General features: G+C 34.4%; 1 long non-coding RNA gene across 1 annotated transcript; it reads left to right on the top strand.

The window, feature by feature from the left end:
* The first annotated feature begins 3,550 nt into the window (after positions 1-3,550).
* On the top strand, positions 3,551-4,415 carry LOC127097871 (uncharacterized). Its single transcript, XR_007793214.1, has 3 exons — positions 3,551-3,591; positions 3,989-4,278; positions 4,384-4,415. It is a non-coding gene; the product is annotated as an uncharacterized LOC127097871 (long non-coding RNA).
* Positions 4,416-22,647: the final 18,232 nt, after the last annotated feature.

The following is a 22,647-nucleotide window of genomic DNA, read 5'->3' as shown; positions in this document are numbered from 1 at the left end:
TAAGTAAAATTAAACTATAAATAAGTAAAATAGCTAATAATTTCTAGAGTTAAATACCCGTTAAACCCCCCCCCCCCCCCCCCCCCCCCCAAATGAGTGTGAATTTCAGTTTATCCCCTTGTAAAAAAAATTATTATCCCCTTATAATGTTTAGATTATATTTCTTTAACCCCTTTTGTGACATGTAAGTTATAGAATATTCAAATTTGGTGATTGGGCAGTCCACGTGACATTTATTTTAATTATTTATTTTTTAAAATTTGCATGTTTTTTATATTTAAAAAAAACAAATTTTATTTTTTTTTAATTTTCTTTTACATATTGGTAAACAAAAATTCGTTCAAATTGTACGAGGTAAATCAAAATATACTCATATTGTAGAGAATAAAGTGTATTTAATCCATAATATATTAATAAAAAAATTAAAAAATTAAAAAACTAAAAATTAAAAAAATCCATGTGATTTTAGAAAATAATATAAAATGCCACGTGATTTGTGAAGTCAGCAAATAAGAAAATTTCATAGTTGTCATGTAATCAAAAAGCTAAAGAAACCGAATTTAAATATTATAAGAGATTAATCATTTTTTTACATGAAATAAATTGAAATTCGTTCACATTAAAAAAAATAAAATGTATTTCATCTAATTTCTAAAAAAAGTAAAATATATTAAAAATATATATTAAATATCAGTTATTCCATAAAATCATCCGTCTCAAATAGTGGTATAAGATATGATTAATTTTTCATGAATCTTTAAATAATTCTTATAATATATCTGGCTTTGACAAGGACATAACAATCACACAAAACTTATTTGAAAGAAATAGTAGTCGAAAGTAAAGGTAATAATAATACAAAAAGGGGACCAGTTTCTAACTAAGATGCTTCTTTTCACTTTTTATCAGTGATTACAGAAAAGTCATTATGTTTTGTATTCCTCGTGTCATAGCCAAACAATCAGGGCTCCAGAAAGCCATGGTCATGGTACATACACTTGACCCCAAATATTCAACTTTTTGAGCTTTTTTTTATCTTATAGGTTGCCAAATCCAATACATTTTTATTTTCTCATAATTCTTAAATCATGATGCTATATTAAATGTTATGTGAAACTTTGATTCATAGTCGATTTATAGTGGATTTGGAAAAATGTTTGGTTGTTATTGTAAACTTTTTGTAATTTAAATTTTGTTTCAGTTGATTGATAAGTCAACTAATAGTTTATAATTTATAATTGAAAACTGATCACTGATAGTTTATAATTTATAACTGATAATTGATGATTTATAATTGATAAATTAATTGAAGTATTTGTTAAAATTAATGATTTAATTAGTTGATAAATTAAAATGAACATAAAAGACATTTAATAATAATTGTTTTATTTAAATTAAAATAAATTATAAAAACTAGTAGTGAATTTTAATTAAAATAATAAAAATAATAATGAAGAAAAAAATGATAAGCTATAAGATAAAATACTATTTAAAATAGCGTTTGAAAATAAGTTATAAACTAGTAAAATAAACTATAAACTCATAATCAAAGACTATTACAAATATATTTTTTTTCTCATATAAACTTATAAATTATAAGCTTAAAAAATGTCTTTTCAAACAGAGCCTTAATGGAAAAATATTTGATTATTGTGTATATTTCTTGAATCATATTTCTCATTATTGCGACACAACCAAATAAAAATTAGAGTGGATTTAGCTATTGAAGTAATTGTTTATTTTTTATAATTTGAATATCACTCGAGTGCAATGTAAACTTAAAATTCTTGAGTTTTTTGAATCTCAAATGAGTGATAAATTATTTCTTAAACTTTTTATTAAATTTGAAGAGATGTGCATTATTTAATTTAAATATGTTTTAGTAAAATAATTATTTATTCTACGACCATAAAAGAGAAAGAGGACACATTTTTATTGTAATCTTTGAACCCTAATTGAGTAAGTGAATAGTAAAACAGTTATAATCAATTCTGATTTTCTTCTTCTTCCTTCTTCTCTATCTTTTGTAAAACCTAATAGGGTTTCTTGCGTTTGTTTAAGAAACTCAATCTTTCTCATAGTTCTATTTGTTCTTGACGACATCAATTCACAATAAACCGGTGTAGTAAGCGCGGAGGAGAAGATATCATCAACAAAGTATGAGATTGAGAAATTCACCAGTGTGAATGATTTTGGTTTGTGCTTGAAGATGCAGGCCCTACTCGTTCAACGGGTTTTGTTAGAAGCGTTGAAAGGATTAGAGAAGATGAATGTTGGCCTAACGAGAAGGAGAAGACCATGATGATAGAGAAAGTCCACATGCCATCATATTGGGCCTTAGTGATAAGGTTCTCCGACAAGTTTCGAAGGAGAAAACTGCATCTGGTGTATGGACGAAACTCGAAGGTCTGTACATGTCGAAATCGTTGGTAAATCGTCTCTACCTGAAGCAAGATTTGTATTTATTCAAGATGAGTAAAGACAAAGTCTTGACTGAGAAACTAGATACGTTCAACAAGTTGATTCTTGATCTTGAGAATATCGAGGTCAAGATTGATGATCAAGATCAAGCGTTGTTGTTGTTGTGTGCTTTACCTAAGTCTCATGCTCATTTCAAAGAAACTTTCTTATATGGAAGAGATTTGTTGACCTTTGAAGATGTTCAATCAACCTTGTACTATTAGGATTTGAACGAACGAAATGAGCACAAGCCATCAACAATCACTACGCCAAAAACTGGAATAGACAGCGCCCCTTAGAGGGCGCTTTATTACAAAAGCGCACTCTAAAGTGAAGAGAAAAAATAAGGAGCATACTATTGGAATAGACAGCGCACTTTAGAGGGCGCTTTTGTAACAAAGCGCACTCTAAAGTGAAGCGAAAAAATAATGAGGAAATGGAGGGACACCAATAGAGGACGCTTTATTGAAAGCGCCCTCTAAGGGTAACCTTAGAGGGCGCTTTTAAAAAAGCGCTCTCTATGTCCATGTACATTTCCAGTTTATAAGGCGCTTTTGGAAAGCCTTAGAGAGCGCTTTTAGAAGCGCCCTCTTAGGCCCCCTTTAGAGGGCGCTTTTGTAACAAAGCGCCCTCTAAAGTGAAGCCAAAAAAAAATAATGAGGAAATGGAGGGACAACAATAGAGGGCGCTTTAGTGAAAGCGCCCTCTAAGGTTACCCTTAGAGGGCGCTTTTAAAAAAGCGCTCTCTAAGTCCATGTACATTTCCAGTTTAGAAGGCGCTTTTGGAAAGCCTTAGAGAGCGCTTTCAGAAGCGCCCTCTTAGGCCCCCTTTAGAGGGCGCTTTTTTTACAAAAGCGCCCTCTAAGGTCCCCTTTAGTAAACATTAAAATTATAACATATACTGCATGTCTCTTTATTTTCCCTCTCTATAAGCTATTTCGTTTACGTAACTGAGTTTTCTCTCTACTGCGATTACTCTCTACTGCGATTACTCTCGTCCTCCGTTCGTTCTCCCTCCCTCACCGTCATCGTCGCCGTCGCCTTTTTCTGCTGCTGCGTTCACGTTCACTGAGTTATCTGCGTCCACCGTCACTGTTCACTTTCTTCTCCATCGTTACCGTCACCTTGAAGGTATTTCTCTTCTCCATCGTTACCGTTCACTTTCTTCATGTGTTTGATTAGGGCATTTTCTAAACTTAGTTTTACATTTTGTGCATTATGTTGATTAATGTTGTTTAGGGCAAACTGAGTTTTTTATTTCTGATTGAAAACTGATATCATTTGAAGTGTGTTTGAGCTTGTGCTTGGAAGTTTGATGATTATGGATGCAAGTTTGTTCATGTTCCAAACACCATAAGTTTGCATTGGTCTTTTGCATGCAGTAGGTGTGTGTGAGTTTGTATTCAATAATGATAAAAAAAAAGAGTTTAGATTGTTGTAACATGAGAGAAATGGAAGGTATATGAATGTGTTCACGTATTGAATCATTGTCTTACTTGGGTCTTATTGAATCATTTCTATATTACAGATAAAATGGCTAACCAAGACGATACCCATGACGCGAATGGATCACGTAACAATGTTGAAAAAGAAATCAAACGAGGATTGACTGTTATGAAGTCAATCATTCGTGCAAGAGACAAGGGTGTAAAATTTGAAGTACATTGGAGTGCTGAAGACCAACTAATTGAGCCTAACGGTTCAATGTTGGCAAGTTACATTGGTTTCCTTGTTCGATAACATATTCCGATTACATGTGATAATTGGAGAAGTCCGGACTTGAAGGTTGGCAAAGAAAAAATATGGTCCGAGATACAGGTACTTACCATATATTGTTATATGTTTTTTTTGTTGACTATTTGTTGACCATATATTGTTATAATATTACTTTATAATAACACACTCCATGTGTATGTTTTTTAGAGATCCTTTCACATCGATGAAAGCCGGCAAAAATATTGTATTCAATTGGCCGGAAAAAGACTCCGAGGATTTCGATCCTTTTTGTCCAACAAATTTCTCAAGGATGAGGAAGGAAAATTTGTTGAAGCAGAACGGCCAATGAAGTATGCCGAGATTATTTCAGCCGATGAATGGGATAACTTTGTCGCCAAACGAAGAAACGAAAAATTCCATGTAATGTCTATTAATTATGGTATTATACAATTGTTAAGTTACTTGGTTCTAATATGCCTTAAACTTTTTTATCCAGGAAGTAAGCGACAAAAATCGGAAAAAGGCATCAAAACCCGCGTATCCGTACAAAAAAGGGCGTACGGGATATGCACGGTTACAACAAAGAATTGTGAGTATATTCAAATGCTATGAGCTTATACATTGTCACAATATGTTATAATTGATGATCTTATAATCTAATTCAATGTGTAGCTAGCCGAGGAGAAAAGTGACGCAACATCTCTTCCGGAGCACGTATTATGGAAGGCTGCTCGGGTTGGGAAGGATGGGGCTGTCGTTGAAGCGGTCCAAACTGTTTATGACGAATGTGTAAGTATATGTAACATTATTTCTTTAATTATATCGAAAATTTTGTTAGACATATAATTCATTTTTAATCTCCTCTAATAATATTTCAGGAGACTTTATCCCAAACCTTACCTTCAACCGAGGTCCAGGATTGCAGGAGCGTACTTAGTCGAGTACTAAATGTTCCTGAGTATTCCGGTCGTGTGAGGGGTAAGGGTTTTGGTGTGACTCCGTCGTCATTTTATAAAAAACCAAAAACAAAAAATCCTACCAACAAAGAGGTGATGGAGACCTTGGCGGAGTTAAGGGCACAAGTACTCCAACTGCAAAACGAGAATGCAAGGTATAGAGAGGAAAGGTGCGCCTCCGAGGCAAAAGATACTAGTGACCGAGCTAGTATCAATTGTCAACCGAAATTTCCCGAGGTAATTATATATGCTATTATGAAATTAAAATAGCACTTTTTTACTTGACACATATACACGTTAACAATAACATTTATTATTGGTTTAGGGTATTTCACCTTGTCAGCTGTATCTATCGTCACCAACTTATCGCATGGTTGGCAAGGGAAAAGTGCACAACACTTCGGGTGAATTACTTCACCATAATCCCCTCCCGGTGGGATATATGAAAGTTTCGGTTGACCTTGTATTAGATACCGACGCGCTTCTACCATTACCTGACGTTGTTTCAGAGACAACGTTGATGCGAGAAGCAGTCGGATCCTTTGTTGGATGGCCGTCAGATCTAATTTTCCCAGATGCCGAGGTATATATGTTCTAAATGATTATGAATCTTTAGTATTCACATTTCAATTCAGCTACAATTATGATATTTAATCAATCCTTATTACATGGTAATGTTAGACTCCTACAAGACCCACGCATAAAGCTGGTAAAGGGATTTCAAGACGCATCGAGTCGGTTGCATCTCTAAAAGAGGTACAAATATATATACCTATTGAATTATATACGCAACGATTCTGTTGCATCACAAAAAGTCATGATTTAATTTATATGAATTTTTAGGTTCCCGGTCGAAAGTTGAAAAAAGCTGGTAACGATATTCCTCCAACGACGTCCGGGACAAAATCTCAAATTATGATGCGTCTTGAGAAAATGGTGAATGAGTCCGATATTATGCACGGGGCCATTCGTAGTATAGATTTTGATGAAGGTGTTTTCGGAGCTGCTCATTTCGAAATAATTGCAAAGGAGGACATGCAACAACTTTTTGAACACAACGAATTGGGCATCGCTGTCATTCATACATACATATGGTACTCCGATCAATCTATAATTTACTTAGTTGAACAATTTATTTACACATTTCAATGAGTAGTCTAATGTTTATTATGTTTCTATTTAAGGTATATGTATGTAACATTGCTGCGGGGAACTGAATTGTGTAACCGTTTCAATTTTATTGCTGCTTCCCGTATCAACGCAACGTTAATAACGAAAAATCCAACATCCGTAAAGAATGATCTAGTCGATAGATTCATGGCGGCCAGCGATAATACTACACCCAGTTTGTATTTTTTACCGTTTAATTCTGGCAACGGGTTAGATTTTCTTTCTAATAATTTCATTCTAATCTATGTATATCTTTTACGTAGAAAATTTTCATTCATCTAAATTTTTGTTTTATTTTACAGTGGTCACTGGGTGTTGGTTGCTATGGATCTTTCGAGACTAATAGTGTATTATCTCGATTCGTTATCGGGTGATTGGAGTAAATATCCGAGTATGAAGAAGACGGTTGACGCGTACGTGAAATTCCCCTAAATATTCGTGTGTATTTGTATATTTAATTATGTCTGTCAGATTGATCTCAATATACGTTTTTATTTTGTTAGGGCAATAATAAAATTTAGATCGAAAAAGAATTGTCGCAATAGGAAGGACATTACCTGGATCAGAGTTCAGGTATATATTAAGTATCTTATTTTTGCTTATAATAGTGTTTGTTTTTTTGCTTATAATAGTGTTTGTAAGAAATTAACTATATATATATTGTTTGTTTTTCTGTGTAGTGTCCTCAGCAAAATAATTCGGTCGATTGCGGATTTTTTGTATTGAGATTTATGAGAGATATCATTGCGTTGAATCGTATAGACATCCCAAAAATGGTATGGAATAATAACTTAGGGTTTATTTTAATATTATCGGATATTTCATCTAATTTGTTACTAAATCATGAATATGTTTTATTCTCTTAATTGTAGTACTTTGAGGAATACAAATCTTACTCAAGAGCTCATTTGGCTGAAATGAAGGATGAATTGTGTCAATTCATTGTTGATCAAAGAATCATATAGCTAGGTTGTATATTGTTGTACATATATGTATGGAATGTTGTTGTTGTATGCTGTTGTTGTATATATGTTGTATATTGTTGTTGTACTTTTACTAAATCATGAATATGTTGTTATATATTGTTGATCAAAGAATCATATATTAATGTTGTATATATGGAGGATTAATGTTGTATATAAATGGATTCATGTTGTATATATCAATGGATTAATGGTGTATAACATTGGATTAAAGGATGAAATCAATATGAATTTTACACTTTTGCAGCATGCGAACAGGTTACCAATTAAATATCCACTGTTTTTCAAACAATTTTTTTTAAAATAACTAACACTTTAGAGGGCGCTTTCTGTAGGAAGCGCCCTCTAAACATTTTACATTGACAACTTTAGAGGGCGCTTTGTCCAGAAAGCGCCCTCTAAACACTTTACATTGACAACTTTAGAGGGCGCTTTTTCCAGAAAGCGCCCTCTAAACACTTTACATTGACAATTTTAGAGGGCGCTTTTTCCAGAAAGCGCCCTCTAAGGTGTCCCTTTATGGACCACTCCAGAGGGCGCTTTTTTCTGAAAGCGCACTATAATGTGGCCCTTAAAGGGCCACTTTAGACAGCGCTTTCTCCAGGAAAACAAAGCGCTGTCTTTACCTATGCCAGCGCCACTTTAGAGGGCGCTTAAAAGCGCTGTTATAGGCCAAAATAAGCGCCCTCTTTTCCCTTATTTGGCGTAGTGAATTGGTGAAGGTTTATCCGTTAAGGGGAAATTCTTGAAGAAATATGGTAGGTTTGAGAAGAAGAAGTGTAAAGTTCTACATAATTCTTATGGTGGTAATGCTTCTGCTATTAGGTGTTATTAGTGTAAGAAGGACGGTCACACAAGAAAGATGTGCCCTAATTGATTAAATAATCATGGTGGAAATGATAATGGTAATGCAATCATTGTGCAAGATGATTATGATTCATCTGATGTCCTGGTGGTTTTAAGCAGCAACTCTAGTAAGGAGTGTATTATGATTCAGGTTGTACTTGGCACATGACTCCAAACAAATATGTGTTTGTGGAATTATGTGATCAATATGGTGGATCAATGCTGCTAGGAAACAACAAAGTCTACAAGATCTCAGGTATTAGATCTATAAGATTCAATCTCCATGATGAGTCAATAAGGATATTGACTGATGTCAGGTATGTACTTGATCTTAAGAGAAATTTGATTTCTCTTGGTGAATTCAATAAGAAATGATATATTTTTAAAATAGAGCAAAGTATCCTAAGGGTAATGAAGGGATCGAAAGAAGTCTTGAGAGGCATGAAGAAACAAGACTTGTAAGATTTTGAGGCTGAGATTGTAAGTGGTTCGGCAGATATGGCATCCATAAAACCTATATTGAAGACTGAGTTATGGCATAAGAGACTTGGCCATGTCAGTGAAATAGACCTGGTCGAATTGTCGAAACAAAATATGTTGTGTGTGTAGGATCAAGCGCTTACCACTGAGCTAAAAGCAATTGCTGTTAGTGAGGGTGCAACTTTATTTCCTTATAGTATGAGCCCTCAGGGGCTGCACCTAAAGCGAGGTTTGTAAGCTCCCTCTAAGCGCCATGGGTTGGGATGTTAAGCCCATTCGAATCCCTAAGGGTGACGCTGGATTTATTTATCCAACAATTTCCCCCTAGTGTCAGCCGGGGGGATTCGAACCCATGACCATGCTCTGATACCACTTGTAGGATCAAGCGCTTACCACTGAGCTAAAAGCAATTGCTGTTAGTGAGGGTGCAACTTTATTTCCTTAAAGTATGAGCCCTCAGGGGCTGCACCTAAAGCGAGGTTTGTAAGCTCCCTCTAAGCGTCATGGGTTGGGATGTTAAGCCCATTCGAATCCCTAAGGGTGACGCTGGATTTATTTATCCAACAGTGTGGTGACAAGGTCGAAAAACTAGGGTTTGTGAACCTTGTGTATTTCGTAAATCGTGTAGAATAAAGTTTAACAAAAGTAAACAAAGAACACATAGATCCCTTGATTACATTCATGTTGATATTTGGGGGTCTGCAGGGAATCCTTCACACTCAGGTGAAAAGTATTTTCTATCCATAATTAATGATTATTCCAAAAAGTTATGGGTATACATTCAGAAAGCTAAGAATGAAACTTTTGAAAATTCAAAAGTTGGAAGAGCCTAGTCGAAAACCAAACTGGCAGGAAGGTCAAGAGGTTGAGGACCGACAATGGTTTTGAATTTTACAATGAGTCTTTCAATAACTATTGTGTTATGTTTTGTATTACAAGGCATAAAACTACGATATGAACTTCCCAACAAAATAATTTGGCTGAAAGGTTTAATTGACCATTATGGAAAGAGTGAGGTGCATGTTTGTTAGTGCGGAATTAAATAAGGTATTTTGGGTTGAAGTTGTTGTAATCGCATCATACCTGATAAATAGGTGCCCCTCGACTTCCCTGGGGATGAAAACACCTTAAGAAGTCTGGTTCAAATATCCATCTAATCTCGATAGAATTAGAGTATTTGGTTGTTTAGCCTATGCTCACATTAGGCAAGACAAGTTCGAACCTAGAGCTCTGAGATGTATGTTTCTTGGATACCCTAAAGAGTCAAAACTTATAGGATATGGTGCCTAGTGCCAGGTCACATGAGGTGTATTACAAGTCAAGATGTAGTTTTCAATGAAGTTGAGATGGCTTTCAAGAAAATTGATGACATTTGTCGATGTACCAAGATCTCTAAAGGGGAGCTGGAACATGAAGAGATTCTTATTGAGGTGGAACATAGTGATGCTGAATTGCATAACCTATATGAAGTCGAATAAGAAACACAAGTTATTGATGAAGATGATGAGATTGATAATGACTACCTGTTGGCAAGTGACAGGTCGAGAAGATTCCTAAAACCATCCTCAGAGACTTGGTTACGCATATCTCATAGAATTCACCTTAATCTCTGCAAGTGAGGTCCTTGATAAAGAACCTAGAGATTACAAGGAAGTTGTGAAGATTCAAAATAAGACTGAATGGATGAAATCCATGGATGATGAGATGAAATATCTTCATGACAATAACACTTGGGAGCTGATCGAGAAACCTGCAAGGGCCAGGTTAGTCAGTTGTAAGTATATTTTAAAGGTTAAGGAAGAAAATTGAAGGAGTGATGTCGAAGCGATTCTAGGCAATGTTGGTTGCTAGGGGGCTCATTTAGAAAGAAGGTGTCAACTTCAATGATGTGATGTCACCTATTGTAAAGCATAGATCCATTTGAATGTTGCTTGCTATGATGGTGAAGTTTGATCTAGAACATGAATAGATGGATGTGAAGATTGTCTTCCTATATGGTGATCTAGATGAAACAATTTTGATGAGGCAACCTGAACGGTATGTAGAAAAGGGAAAGGAAGATCATGTATGTAAGTTGAATAGGTTGTTATATGGTCTAAACAATCTCCTCGACAATGGAATAAGAGATTCAATAAGTTCATGACACACATAGGTTTCACTAGGAGCCAGTTCGACCAGTGTGTTTACTTCATATTTTGACATGGAAATTCACTTGTTATTTTGTTGCTTTATGTGGATGATATCATCATAGTAAGCAACAACGTCGAGGATGTTACGAAGGTGAAGGTTGAACTTGATAAGGAGTTCTACATGAAGGATCTTGGAATTTCCCCCAGGATTCTTAGGATGGACATCCAGAGAGATAGAAAGCATTCGAGATTATGCTTATCTCAAGAGACATACCTGAAGAAGATTCTTGACAAGTTTGGTATGTCGAATTCAAAGCCTGTTGTAACACCGACTAATCCTCAATTCAAGTTGAGTTCGACTCAAATTCCTAGTACATAAGTCGAAAGATCCTATATGAATAGAATTTCATATGCTAGTATAGTAGGTTCTTTGATGTATATTATGGTTTGTACGAGGCCAGACATAGCATACAGAGTGATCCTTGTAAGCAAGTATATGGTCAATCTTGAGAAGACATATTGACAAGCATTAAAGTGGATTCTAAGGTACATAAATGGATCTATAAACAGAGTAATCATTTATGGTGGAGCCTGTGGTGATGATAGCAAAGTCGAAATTGAAGGATTTCCCGACTCTGATTATGCAGGATGTATGGATTCCAAAAAATCTTTTTATGAATATGTGTTCACTATGTTTGGCACATCAATTTGTTAAAGAGCAACACTTTAGAAGGTTGTTTCCTTATCAACCACTGAAGCAGAATATATTGCCCTCACTGAAGCTGTGAAAGAAGCATTGTGGCTTGAATATTTTACTAAGGAGCTAAAACTTCAACTGTTAAATATTATAGTTAGAATGCAATACACTTGTCGAAGAATTCACTCTATCATGAGCAAACCAAACACATCGATGCGAGACTGTATTTTGTCAGAGAGATAATCGAGCATGGAGAAGTCCAAGTGCTAAAGCGTTCGACTGATGACAATGCTACTAGTATGATCACGAAGACATTGCCAAGTTGCAAGTTTTTCCGTTGTATGCAGCTTATAAAGCTACATGAAGAAAGCAAGTTTGTTCCCTTGATGTTGCATAGTTTGTTCCAAGGCGGAGATTTGTGAGAATTTGGATCGAACTCAAGTCTTGACAAGGGTAACTTCTTGGTTTGACAAAGGTTTAGCATGTAGTTGAAATCTGTTCAGATGCTGATCTTGCATGATATAGTCGAAGTCTGCTCAAGCATGCAATAGTCAAAATGTTAGAATTATTAGCTTGTCGAATTTGACATTTTGTTTAAACTCAATTGCTTGAGTTAGCTTGTAGCTTAAGTTAGCTTAGTAGTCCATAAATAGACTAGTTCTCTCAGGTTGTTGAGAGATGAGTTTTGGTTGTTATTATTCACTTGTAATCTTTAAACTTTAATTGAGTAAGTGAATAGTAAAACAATTATAATCAATCATGGTTTTTTCTTCTTCTTTCTTCTTCTTTATCTATCGGAAAACCTAATAGGGTTTCTTGCGTATGTTCAAGAAACTCAATCTTTCTCATAGTTTGATTTGTTCTTGACGACATTAATTCACAACAATATTAATATAATTAAAATATGTGAAAGGAATGAATGAACTCATATCTTCATTAATCAATAATGGATACAATATCTGTTTTATAAGAGCACAAGGAAGATGAAAAGTTAATTACATCAATCGTAATAGAAAATCAAAACTGCAAACGAACTCTCCAACTAACTTAAAGATTGATTTACTTGCTTATTAAACTGATTTGTTGAGCAACACATTATTCTCTCTTGTTATTTTATATATATATATATATATATATATATATATATATATATATATATATATATATATATATATAATAGAAAGGAAATTCATACGAGTTTACAAGTTGAGTTTATAATTCGATTTCAACTTTATTAAAATGAAATGACAAATAAAACTTGAGTTTGATGACAATATTTAACTCAACCACTCACGGTTGAACCCAAAACATATCCAATCACCTTATTTTCCAAACATTTTAACATTGAAACATTAAATAATTTCGAGGTGCTACTATTGTATGATATTTGATCAATCAATTGCATGTGTTTAAAAAATGAGTATTGAAGTAAAACAGGTTGAGAAAATGACATGTTCAATTTAATGCCATGTTGCAGAAGCAGATGTTTTGCTTCTGAATACAACAAACTAGTTTCATGAGATTTTGTCCTTTCTGTTTCAGAAATCAGAACTATCGATCGCTGTTTGTTGAAAAGTTCTTTTCAACAAAAATAGACAATGCATCAACCTATATTGTCGCTTGAGCTAACAGCAACACGGTGTGATTAATTACCAATATGAAATGAATCAATAAAGCACTTTTTTTTTGAATAATTACATTTAGAAATATTTTATTGTCCTTATCATTTATTATGTCACTATATATATGGTATAAAGTTTGATTGATTCATTTTGAAAGATACGGAAGAAAGACAATAACTGTTATGTGTTGTGTTATTTTTGAAGTGAAAAAGATTGAAAATTCATCTGATAGTACTCGAGAAATTAAGATGTGCTTGCTGGAACAGGACGGATCATTTACAATTAGGGAAATTGAAAATGACAAACTGTTTATGTTATCTCAATTTAGTTAGCTTATATAGCTACTATTTAGCTCTTTTAACTTATTCACAATTTTCTTTTTTTTCCCTCTCATATATGTGTAAAATTGAGAACTCGAAATTGGATTTAAGATTGTTGATATCAAAATTACAATCAATTAATTAGTTGTTTGATTTTGATGATGACATCTCTTAATTTCAAACAATATCTAGTGATATTCTTATTTGTTGAAAATAACCCAAATTGTCGAAGATACTCAAGATATTTTATTAAGCTATCATCTTGAATCAAACAATTCTCTTAAAGATATTCTTGAAGGTCAAGTTATCTCTTTGAATTCAACAGTGTGGTCAAACGAAATTTAAGTGATAACTTCTGTTTCAAGGTTCACCAAGGGTTTATCTTCTCAACTCTCTGATGATGGTAATCAACGCGGAGATATCTCAAGCCTCATTAAAAAGATTCAAGGTTCTTGTGTGATGTTAAATTTTGTTGGAACAAAATTGATTGATACCATATCCATTGGATTTTGATGATAAAAAAGTAATAATTTAAGAACAATTAGGTATTCTAACATCAGTTCAAGTTTGCAGGAATATAAACATTAAGAACAGATGAAGATATGCTTGAGGAATCTGATTCTGAAGACCATACTCTGTTTCTGAATATCACTTCTGAAGACTCTGGCTCTGATGGAAGATCCAGACTCTGAAAAAGTCAACTCTGAAGAAATCCAGTCTCTAGTGACCCAGACTCTGAAGCTTCAGAAGCTAAGAAGTGGACTCTGAAGTGATCAGCCTCTGAAGAGTGAAGTCTGAAGAAAGTCAACCTCTGAAGCAGAAACTCTTCAATTGAGGCAACTCTGACATACTCATAGACCTTTTGATCACGTAAAGACTTGAGGAAAAATCTCTTATTGGATGTCTGAGCTTCAACAAGTATTTCCTCAAGCAGAAAGGTGTTTGCTTGATATGTTTAATCAAGTACAAAGGTTATCCAACCTTTTGGTGAATGTCTCCAACGTCTTTTTTCTTCCTCTCTATACAAGGAGCAGAACATCAAAAGAAAACTACAATTGAATACACCACATCACAGACTCTGAACATTGATATTCAAAGAGAAGTTATTTTGTCAAATTTGTTAGACTTAGAACATCTTAACATTTGTATATTTTAGAAATTCTTAAGTCTTTCTAAGTTGTATTTTGTCTACACCTCTGATTCTATATCAAGTGTAGTTGTTACCTAAATCTCCTAACAGTTGATATAGAGTCAGAAGTCTCTTGCTTTAGTGCTATAGCATTTGAAGTCACTTGCTTATGTGCTTGAACATTGAAGTCTCTTATTTGTGGGTTTGAGCAAATGAAGTATATTTCTTGTGTGCTTGATCATTTTGAAGTCTCTTGATTGTGTGCTTGAGCATTTGTAATCAGTTTGGTTATAGTGGAAATCCCTTGGAAGTACAATTGGGTTGCATTTTAGAAGTGGCTTCACTTGGAGGAAACAAATATTTTATGTCGTCTGTGGATGAGTTCACAAGAATAATATGGGTAACACTCATGAAGTTTAAGTATGAGGTGTTTGATGAGTTTCATAAGTTCAAGGTGAAGGCTAAAAAAAAGAGTGGTCAGAAGCTGAAAGTTCTCAGAAATGATGGTGGAGGTGAGTATAACTCTAGAGAGTTTATAAAGTTCAGTGAGGAGAATGGAATTGAGCATAAGGTGACTACTTCATACACTCCTCAACATAATGGTCTTGCTGAAAGAAGAACCTGAACTTTGCTTGATATGACAAGGAGCATGCTGAAGGAGAATAAGTTGTCTCACACCTTGTGGGGAGAAGTTATCGCCACTGCAGCATATGTGCTTAACAGGTGTCCAACAAAGAAGCTAAATGAAATTGTTCCTTTTGAGAAATGGACTGGTGATAAGAAAGTGTGAGTCATTTCAGGGTATTTGGTTTTGTTTGTTACAAACATGTTCCAGGTGCTACTAGAAAGAAACTGGATGATAGAAGTAAAGTAATGTTACTGATTAGGTACCACGATACATGTGCATATAAGCTTTATTTTCCAATCACTAATAAGAAGGAATTCAATAGAGATGTTATTGTGAAAGAATAAGAAGCATGGGATTGGAACGAGTCTCAATCCAGCTCTGGTGCAATGTTAACACCTGAGTTAGCTTTTTAAGAGATTTCTGACTTTGAAGGAGAATCTTCCTCTGAAGGGGATTCTGCCTCTAAAGATAAGTCAGAGTCTGATGGTGATTCTGAGTCCGTAGATGAGTTAGAGTATGATAGTAACTCTGAAGTTGAAGAAGACTTAGAAGGTGAATCTGATGATGATTTAGATTCTGATGGTACTCCAAAATCTGGTGGTAATCCAACCTCTGGTGGTGTTCATGCCCATAAAGGTGGACCTTCTGAAGGTGGTTCAGCCTCTGAAACCAGACCATAGAGAATTCGTCAGATACCACAAAGATTTGCAGAGTTTGACATGTTGCAAGATAATGAGATAAAATTTGAAGGGGAAGTTATTCAATGTGCCATGTTACTAGACTCTGAACCAGTTAGTGTTGAAGAAGCGCTCAATAAGAAAGTATGGTTGAAGGCAATGAAAGAAGAACTTGAGGCTATAGAAAGAAACAAGACTTGGAAGTTGACTGAGCTTCCAAAGAACAAGAAAGTCATCGGCGTCAGATGAGTTTTCAAGGTGAAACTGAAGCGATATGGATCAATTGGAAAACACAAAGCAAGGTTATTAGTAAGAGGATTTCTACAGAAATTTGGGTTAGATTACTTTGAAGTGTTTGCGTCTGTAGCTAGACATGAAACAATCAGATTGGTGATTGTTATAATTGCAAATAGAAATTGGTCTCTGATACATCTGGATGTGAAATCTTCCTTTTTGAATGATCTATTGCAAGAGGTATACATGTCACAACCTCCTGAATTTATGAAAAAGAATCAGGAAGGGATGGTGTACAGGTTACATAAAGCATTGTATGGACTAAAACAAGCTCTTAGAGCTTGGAATCGAAAAATTGATTCATTTTTTCAAGATCCAAGGATTCAGAAAGTGTGAGATGGAGTGTGAAGTTTATGATTAGCATACTTATGAAGGAAATATGATTCTGGTGTGTCACAAGTTTGATTCAGATGTTAAGGCTGATGATTGACAACAAATCAGTCATATGTATTGTCAAAAATCCAGTGTTGCATGGAAGAATCAAGCATATTGACACAATGTTTTATTTCATGAGGAATCAGGTTCATAATGGAGTGCTAGAAGTTGCGGATTGTAGTACTCAGAAGCATCTTGCAGATGTGATGACTAAAGATGTCAAGACTGAACACTTTATCCATTTGAGGGACGAAATTAGTGTTGTAGATTTTAGTTAGCTGAATATGAATTAATGGATGGTGTTAGATATAATTCACAGTTCATAAGTTTTATTGTTTAGAAGCTATATGCTTCAGAACCTTACTCAGTGTAGCTGAGAAGTTGGTGCTCAGAACCTTAGTGTTAGCTTTTGAATTGTAGTTATTTTTAAATTTTTAGAAGGTGCATTGCTCAGTTAGCATAGGTTACCATTTTGCTTAAGTAGTATCTTTTAATTTTATATTTAAACAAATTATGTAATAGAATTGCATTACATCATCTTCCATTCAAAAATTAATTATATTTTTCTCTCTCTTTCTCTCTTTTCATCTTCATCTTCAATCTTGTGCACCAACATTTAAATCATAAATAAAACATGATAAACAAACATCAAAATTATAATTTTCTTTCAAAAACAAATTAATTCAATTACCATTTAATATAAGCACTATAAATGTTATTACCATAAACACAAGATATGCTAAACGAGTTAAATATGAAACTATACCGTAATCAAAATACAAAATATTTTCAACCTTACTTATAATTAATCTTTGAAAACTGAATAAATGATAATAAAGGGTAAAATTATAAATAAATAATAAAAACATTTTTTCTCTTAAAAAACAACACACTTTAATAAAAGTCAAAAACATTCTAATTAACGTACATGTGGATATTATTTTCATATAATTATTACAGATATTATGTTAATCAACTTCATAATTATTACTAATATCATGTTTACCTTTTCTTTAATCATATCATGTTTACTTTTCTTTAATCATATCTTTCTTTGTTTCCCTTTTCCTTTTACTTCTCTTTTTATCTTTTTATGTGTCTTTTACTCGCATCTCCTTTTCATTCTTTGCACATGCATCCAAGAAAACAAAAAGTGATTTGATATCTATGGGGTTAAAAGTTTCCTTTTCTTGGAAAGTCGATGGGTTTATTTAGGCAAAATACAGTATGCCATGGAGATCAAGACCTACACATAGATCCAACAAACAATAGATCAAGTCCACATGGAATAGGCTTTCACTTTGCTACATAAGGTCAAGTGATTGGTCACTAATAGACAAATATGAGGCACATTCTATTAAAAGAATCTAGAGAGAAAAACACCGTACTTTCCTAAAAATTTTAAGATATTGAAAACACGAGACACCATGGTGAAATGCTATGTTGACATCAACCTGTTTTATAAAATTTCTCAACTACTTAATTTGTATTGTGTAAAACAATTTTGCATTGCTTAATGGTTTATACTAAGGTTGAAGATTTGCATTGTCCATTTTAAGAGTTTTATTGTTGCTTTGATGGTAAAGATGAGAGAATTTTTCTTTATGATATCTCATCTTAAAACACAAAATCTAAACAATGACCGAACAAAAAAGTACAATACACGGAAAGTCATTGATAGTTAAAGGAGTTTGTTTATGGTTTTGGAGAAATCTTTAAGGATGATCGATCAATGAATGTGTGGAAGGTGTATGAATATTCATGCCATGAGTCACACATGTCATCACTCTAGTGATTTAGTTCGTGCTTTTCATGGGACAAAGGAGGCCAAGAGCCACATCGTAGGTATTTTAGAATCATCTAGAACAAATTTTGAGACCCTCGGCACAAAGGATGAGCTTATCCTGGATGCAAGATTGCTAAAGAGAGTACTCACGACATTTATCTTCATAATGAATATTATATCTCTTATTTGTTGTCTTACTTTCATTTATTCATTGAAGGATGTTCTATATAAGGTGATTGTTGAGTCAGGATGTATATGTAACACCCTTCTAAAATACCCCAAATATTTAATTAAAATAGCAATATATCAATCAGAGTAATTATGCAATTAAGGGTGTCACACAATCATTTCACACCATTCACCAAATAACTGTCATGCTCTTTTATTAATTCAAAACATAAAGCATTTGCACAATACGCAGCGGATAGAAATCAAATCAATCATGCAAAACATGTAACACATTACATGTAAAATTATTCAACAAGGTAAAACATCCCGTCCCGATGTTACATCTATCAGAGCATGACCCACTAAGGAGACTACACTAGACTCCAAGCACTAGCTTCTACTCAATCACTGCTCGTTACCTGAAAAATAGTTGTAAGGGTGAGTTCCTCAATCGATATAAAAAGCATTATAAAATATCATGTAATGCTAAGTAAATAACACATTAATCACCCTAATTACATCACACATTCAGTAACGGCAACATCAACTCATACTCATAATCATACTCAACATAAACATCAAAACACACGTATAATATTGGAACACATCCATTCATATTATACACAATACATACATTATGCAATGAGACTCCATGCATGCGGTACCGACTATTCGTGAACATATAGTTCACCTCACCGATCAAATCCAGATACGGCTACCAAGCCCACTAGTCCCACTCATTTGAGACCTAGTGACTCACTCACTAATTCCTCACCACGGAAATTAGCTACCACCAACTCACTAATTCCTCACTATGGGAATTAGCTACCACCATACAGACTACAATATGCATGCTAAATCACCTAGCAATGCAAAATCATCAACAATAATCCACAATGATTTACTCACTAATTCCTCACCATGGGAATTAGCTACCACCATAAAGGCCACAATATGCATGCTAATTCACCTAGGAATGCAACATCATTAACAACAATCCACAATGGACATATGCTCACACTCTAAGCCATAAAACAGTCCATTCACCAACACATGCATAATATATACATTCACAACATTATGCATATTTTCACACATCATCAGTATATTTATCACATAATCATATCATGTCATGCCAATTAATCAATCACAGTATTAGCACACTCCACTAATACCTATACTGCTCAAAACAGCGGGAATTAATCCTTATTACATCATACGCCAATATAGGCCAAACACCAATTATGCACACATTATTCAAATATTAATTTTTTCCAATTTCCAACAGTGTTAACCGGTTAACGCCCTGGGTTAACCGGTTAACGCAACACAGAACACGCTTTCTGGCAAAACTCAACAGTGTTAACCGGTTAACGCCCTGGGTTAACCGGTTAACGCAGACAGAACAGCAATTTCTCAGAAATCACAACAGTGTTAACCGGTTAACGCCCTGGGTTAACCGGTTAACGCAAGCAAAACAGCAATATTTTCACAGTTCATAACAGTGTTAACCGGTTAACACCCTGGGTTAACCGGTTAACGCAAGACAGAAAGCTGTTCCTGCGCTAACACGAAGCAGAATGCAGAATTCTCCGCATTTTCCGCCGTTGGAGGACTTCCGGACCTCCGATTCCGATTCCGTAAAAAGCTATACGTTCGGGAAATCACAACTCACACAAATACAGATTCAATTACAGTTTTCACATCATCTATTCATCACAATTTTTCAACATTCATAATCCAATTAGGGTCAAATCAACGGCTTATCACTACCCATTACATGTTAACCCATAATACCCATTAACCGACGATAAACCCCCCTTACCTGAGTTAATCCGGCGAATCTTTTAGCCTCAAGCTCTTCTCTTCTCCAACCTTCTTCCTCTTGCTCTGCCTCTTTGCCCTTTTCCTCTTTTCAGCCGCTTCTCTGCTTTCACGTGAAAACTCTTTTTACCAAAATGGAACTCTTTTTTCCTTATTTCCAACTTATATATATTTTCCAATAATTATTATTCCAATAATAATAATAATAATAATAATAATAATAATAATATTCCAATAATTCCAATTATTTAATTAAATTAATAAATATAATATTAACTTAAATTAAATAATTATCTTATTTTTATCGGGGTGTTACAGTATACGTGCTTGGTTTGGTTTTTACTTCTTCCTTGTTTCACTTTATAGGTGGTCAAGCCTCAGAATAGGCAATATCAGATGTATGCAAATCAATTTTTTTTACAATATCACATTTTGAGTTGTTTGACTATTTGGAGAGACACATATGGTATTGTCAAGTTAGTTGATAATGTATTGGGTAACTCTAGAAAAGACGATTTTGGTCATTTAGGAGTTCATAATGAGAAGGATGATGATAAAAAGATGGACGCTAACATCATACAATGTCTCTGCAAGGGTGCAGATGATCGTTTCACAATGACCGGAAGTGTTGAGATCATTAGGAGTGACCTTTATAATGGAGATATAATGAAGCTCCCCTCATGCCGACCACCTTGTTCTCTAAAGCTTCCTTGGTGGCTGAAGTTGACAGTATTCTTAGGTGCCTTAAATCGTTCCCCAAACACATATTAGACGCTATTTGTGGAGAGTGTTTGATTGTGGCAAGAAGTCTTTTAGGTGTAATCACTCGGTTAACTTATGGCTAGAAGGAAGATGTTCGATGAATTTGACAGAGTTTAGCATATTGTGTATCTTATGCACCCTTAACGCCACTATTGAAGCCTAATGATGGGATATACCCAATTGTTGTAGGTTATATTCGGAGGAATTTAGTATCCAAGATTGTGATGAAAGAGCTCGATAAAGATGTGGCACAATACCTCAATAACTTCTAGTTTGGAAATGTAGGTTTTATCAACGGGTTATCCATGAAGAGAGGTGTGAGGGTTGTTGAGTTAATGCATCTTCTCCCACAACTAAGGTGTGTTTTGATACCTTTCCCTGTTTGTCATAAGACATGTTTTGGTATCGTTGGTGAACACATTTCATTGTATGGAGCTTCAAGTATTGCATCGACATGACTTAGGGATGTCTTGTTTGAAATATTTTCGCAGATAAGAGTACTTATGAAGAAAAAGGCGCCTATGAATTTCTTGATGGTCCCACTTGATAGAAGATCGATACTGAGGCATGCTGCTGATATTCTAATATATGAATGTGTATGAGTGAAACATGCATGCATGGACTTGAATGAAGTTTTCCCACTTATGGGGTTGATGACATGAAGTTTTACTTTTGGATAGACAAATCTCAAAGGTACATCAAATAAAATGGTCAAATATGAGAAAACGTATTCGAGACACTCAACATATTCTTACATCAATTATATTTGATGCTTTTAGCTTCCTAATATCATAAACAAAAAATATTTTACAAGACTCATGCATAACAATATTATATTTTTAAAATAGTAAATATAGTTTTTAATAAGATTTATCTCACCATAGATAAAAGGAATAGTGACGGCATAGTTTGCTTCCTTACTTACTTTCCATTTTTATATAATTAATACTTATATTACAGGAACAGAGCTGAATATTGTCCAAGAGAATTAGGAGGCAAATTTACCGAGATAACCCACTTTTTCGAAAAAATTCCCAAAATAACCCACTTTTCAGGAAAATTCCCAATCTACCCCACTTTTAGGAGGAGGCGCCAATTGGATTGGCGACCCCTCTTAAAAATTACAAGGAGGCGCCAATTGGATTGGCTAGGGCACCTGCCCTAACCAATCCAATTGGCGCCTATGTGTATTTTTTAAGAGGAGGCGCCAATCCAATTGGCGACTCCCTTAAAAAAGCCTCAAATGAAACAACCTCCAACATGAAAGTTGTAGAGCTTTTCAAGACGATTAATTTGGATATAAATTTTGCATCATTTGGAATTTTTATGAGAAAGTTATGGGCAGTTGAAGTTGGACTTCTGAGTTTTTCAACTGTTATCTGACCTATAATGTCTTGCATTATTTCATGTGTTTCTTTTAGGAATATGAATTTTTGTCCAACATAACATTTTAAGTATACATCTTAAATTTTCCAATGCACTTGGTCCCACCTCAAAATAATTAAAAATGAGTGAGTTAGGTCCCTGCGAAGTTGACCCAAAATTAGGGTTTCTGTCAAAACATGTGTATGTGAATTTTGCCAAAAGGGACCAACTTCAAGCCCTTCTGTTTGAATGATAAAATC

This window comes from Lathyrus oleraceus, chromosome 6 (assembly GCF_024323335.1).
Source record: "Lathyrus oleraceus cultivar Zhongwan6 chromosome 6, CAAS_Psat_ZW6_1.0, whole genome shotgun sequence".
Lineage (NCBI taxonomy): Eukaryota > Viridiplantae > Streptophyta > Magnoliopsida > Fabales > Fabaceae > Lathyrus > Lathyrus oleraceus.
This window is presented reverse-complemented; position numbering and strand designations above follow the sequence as displayed.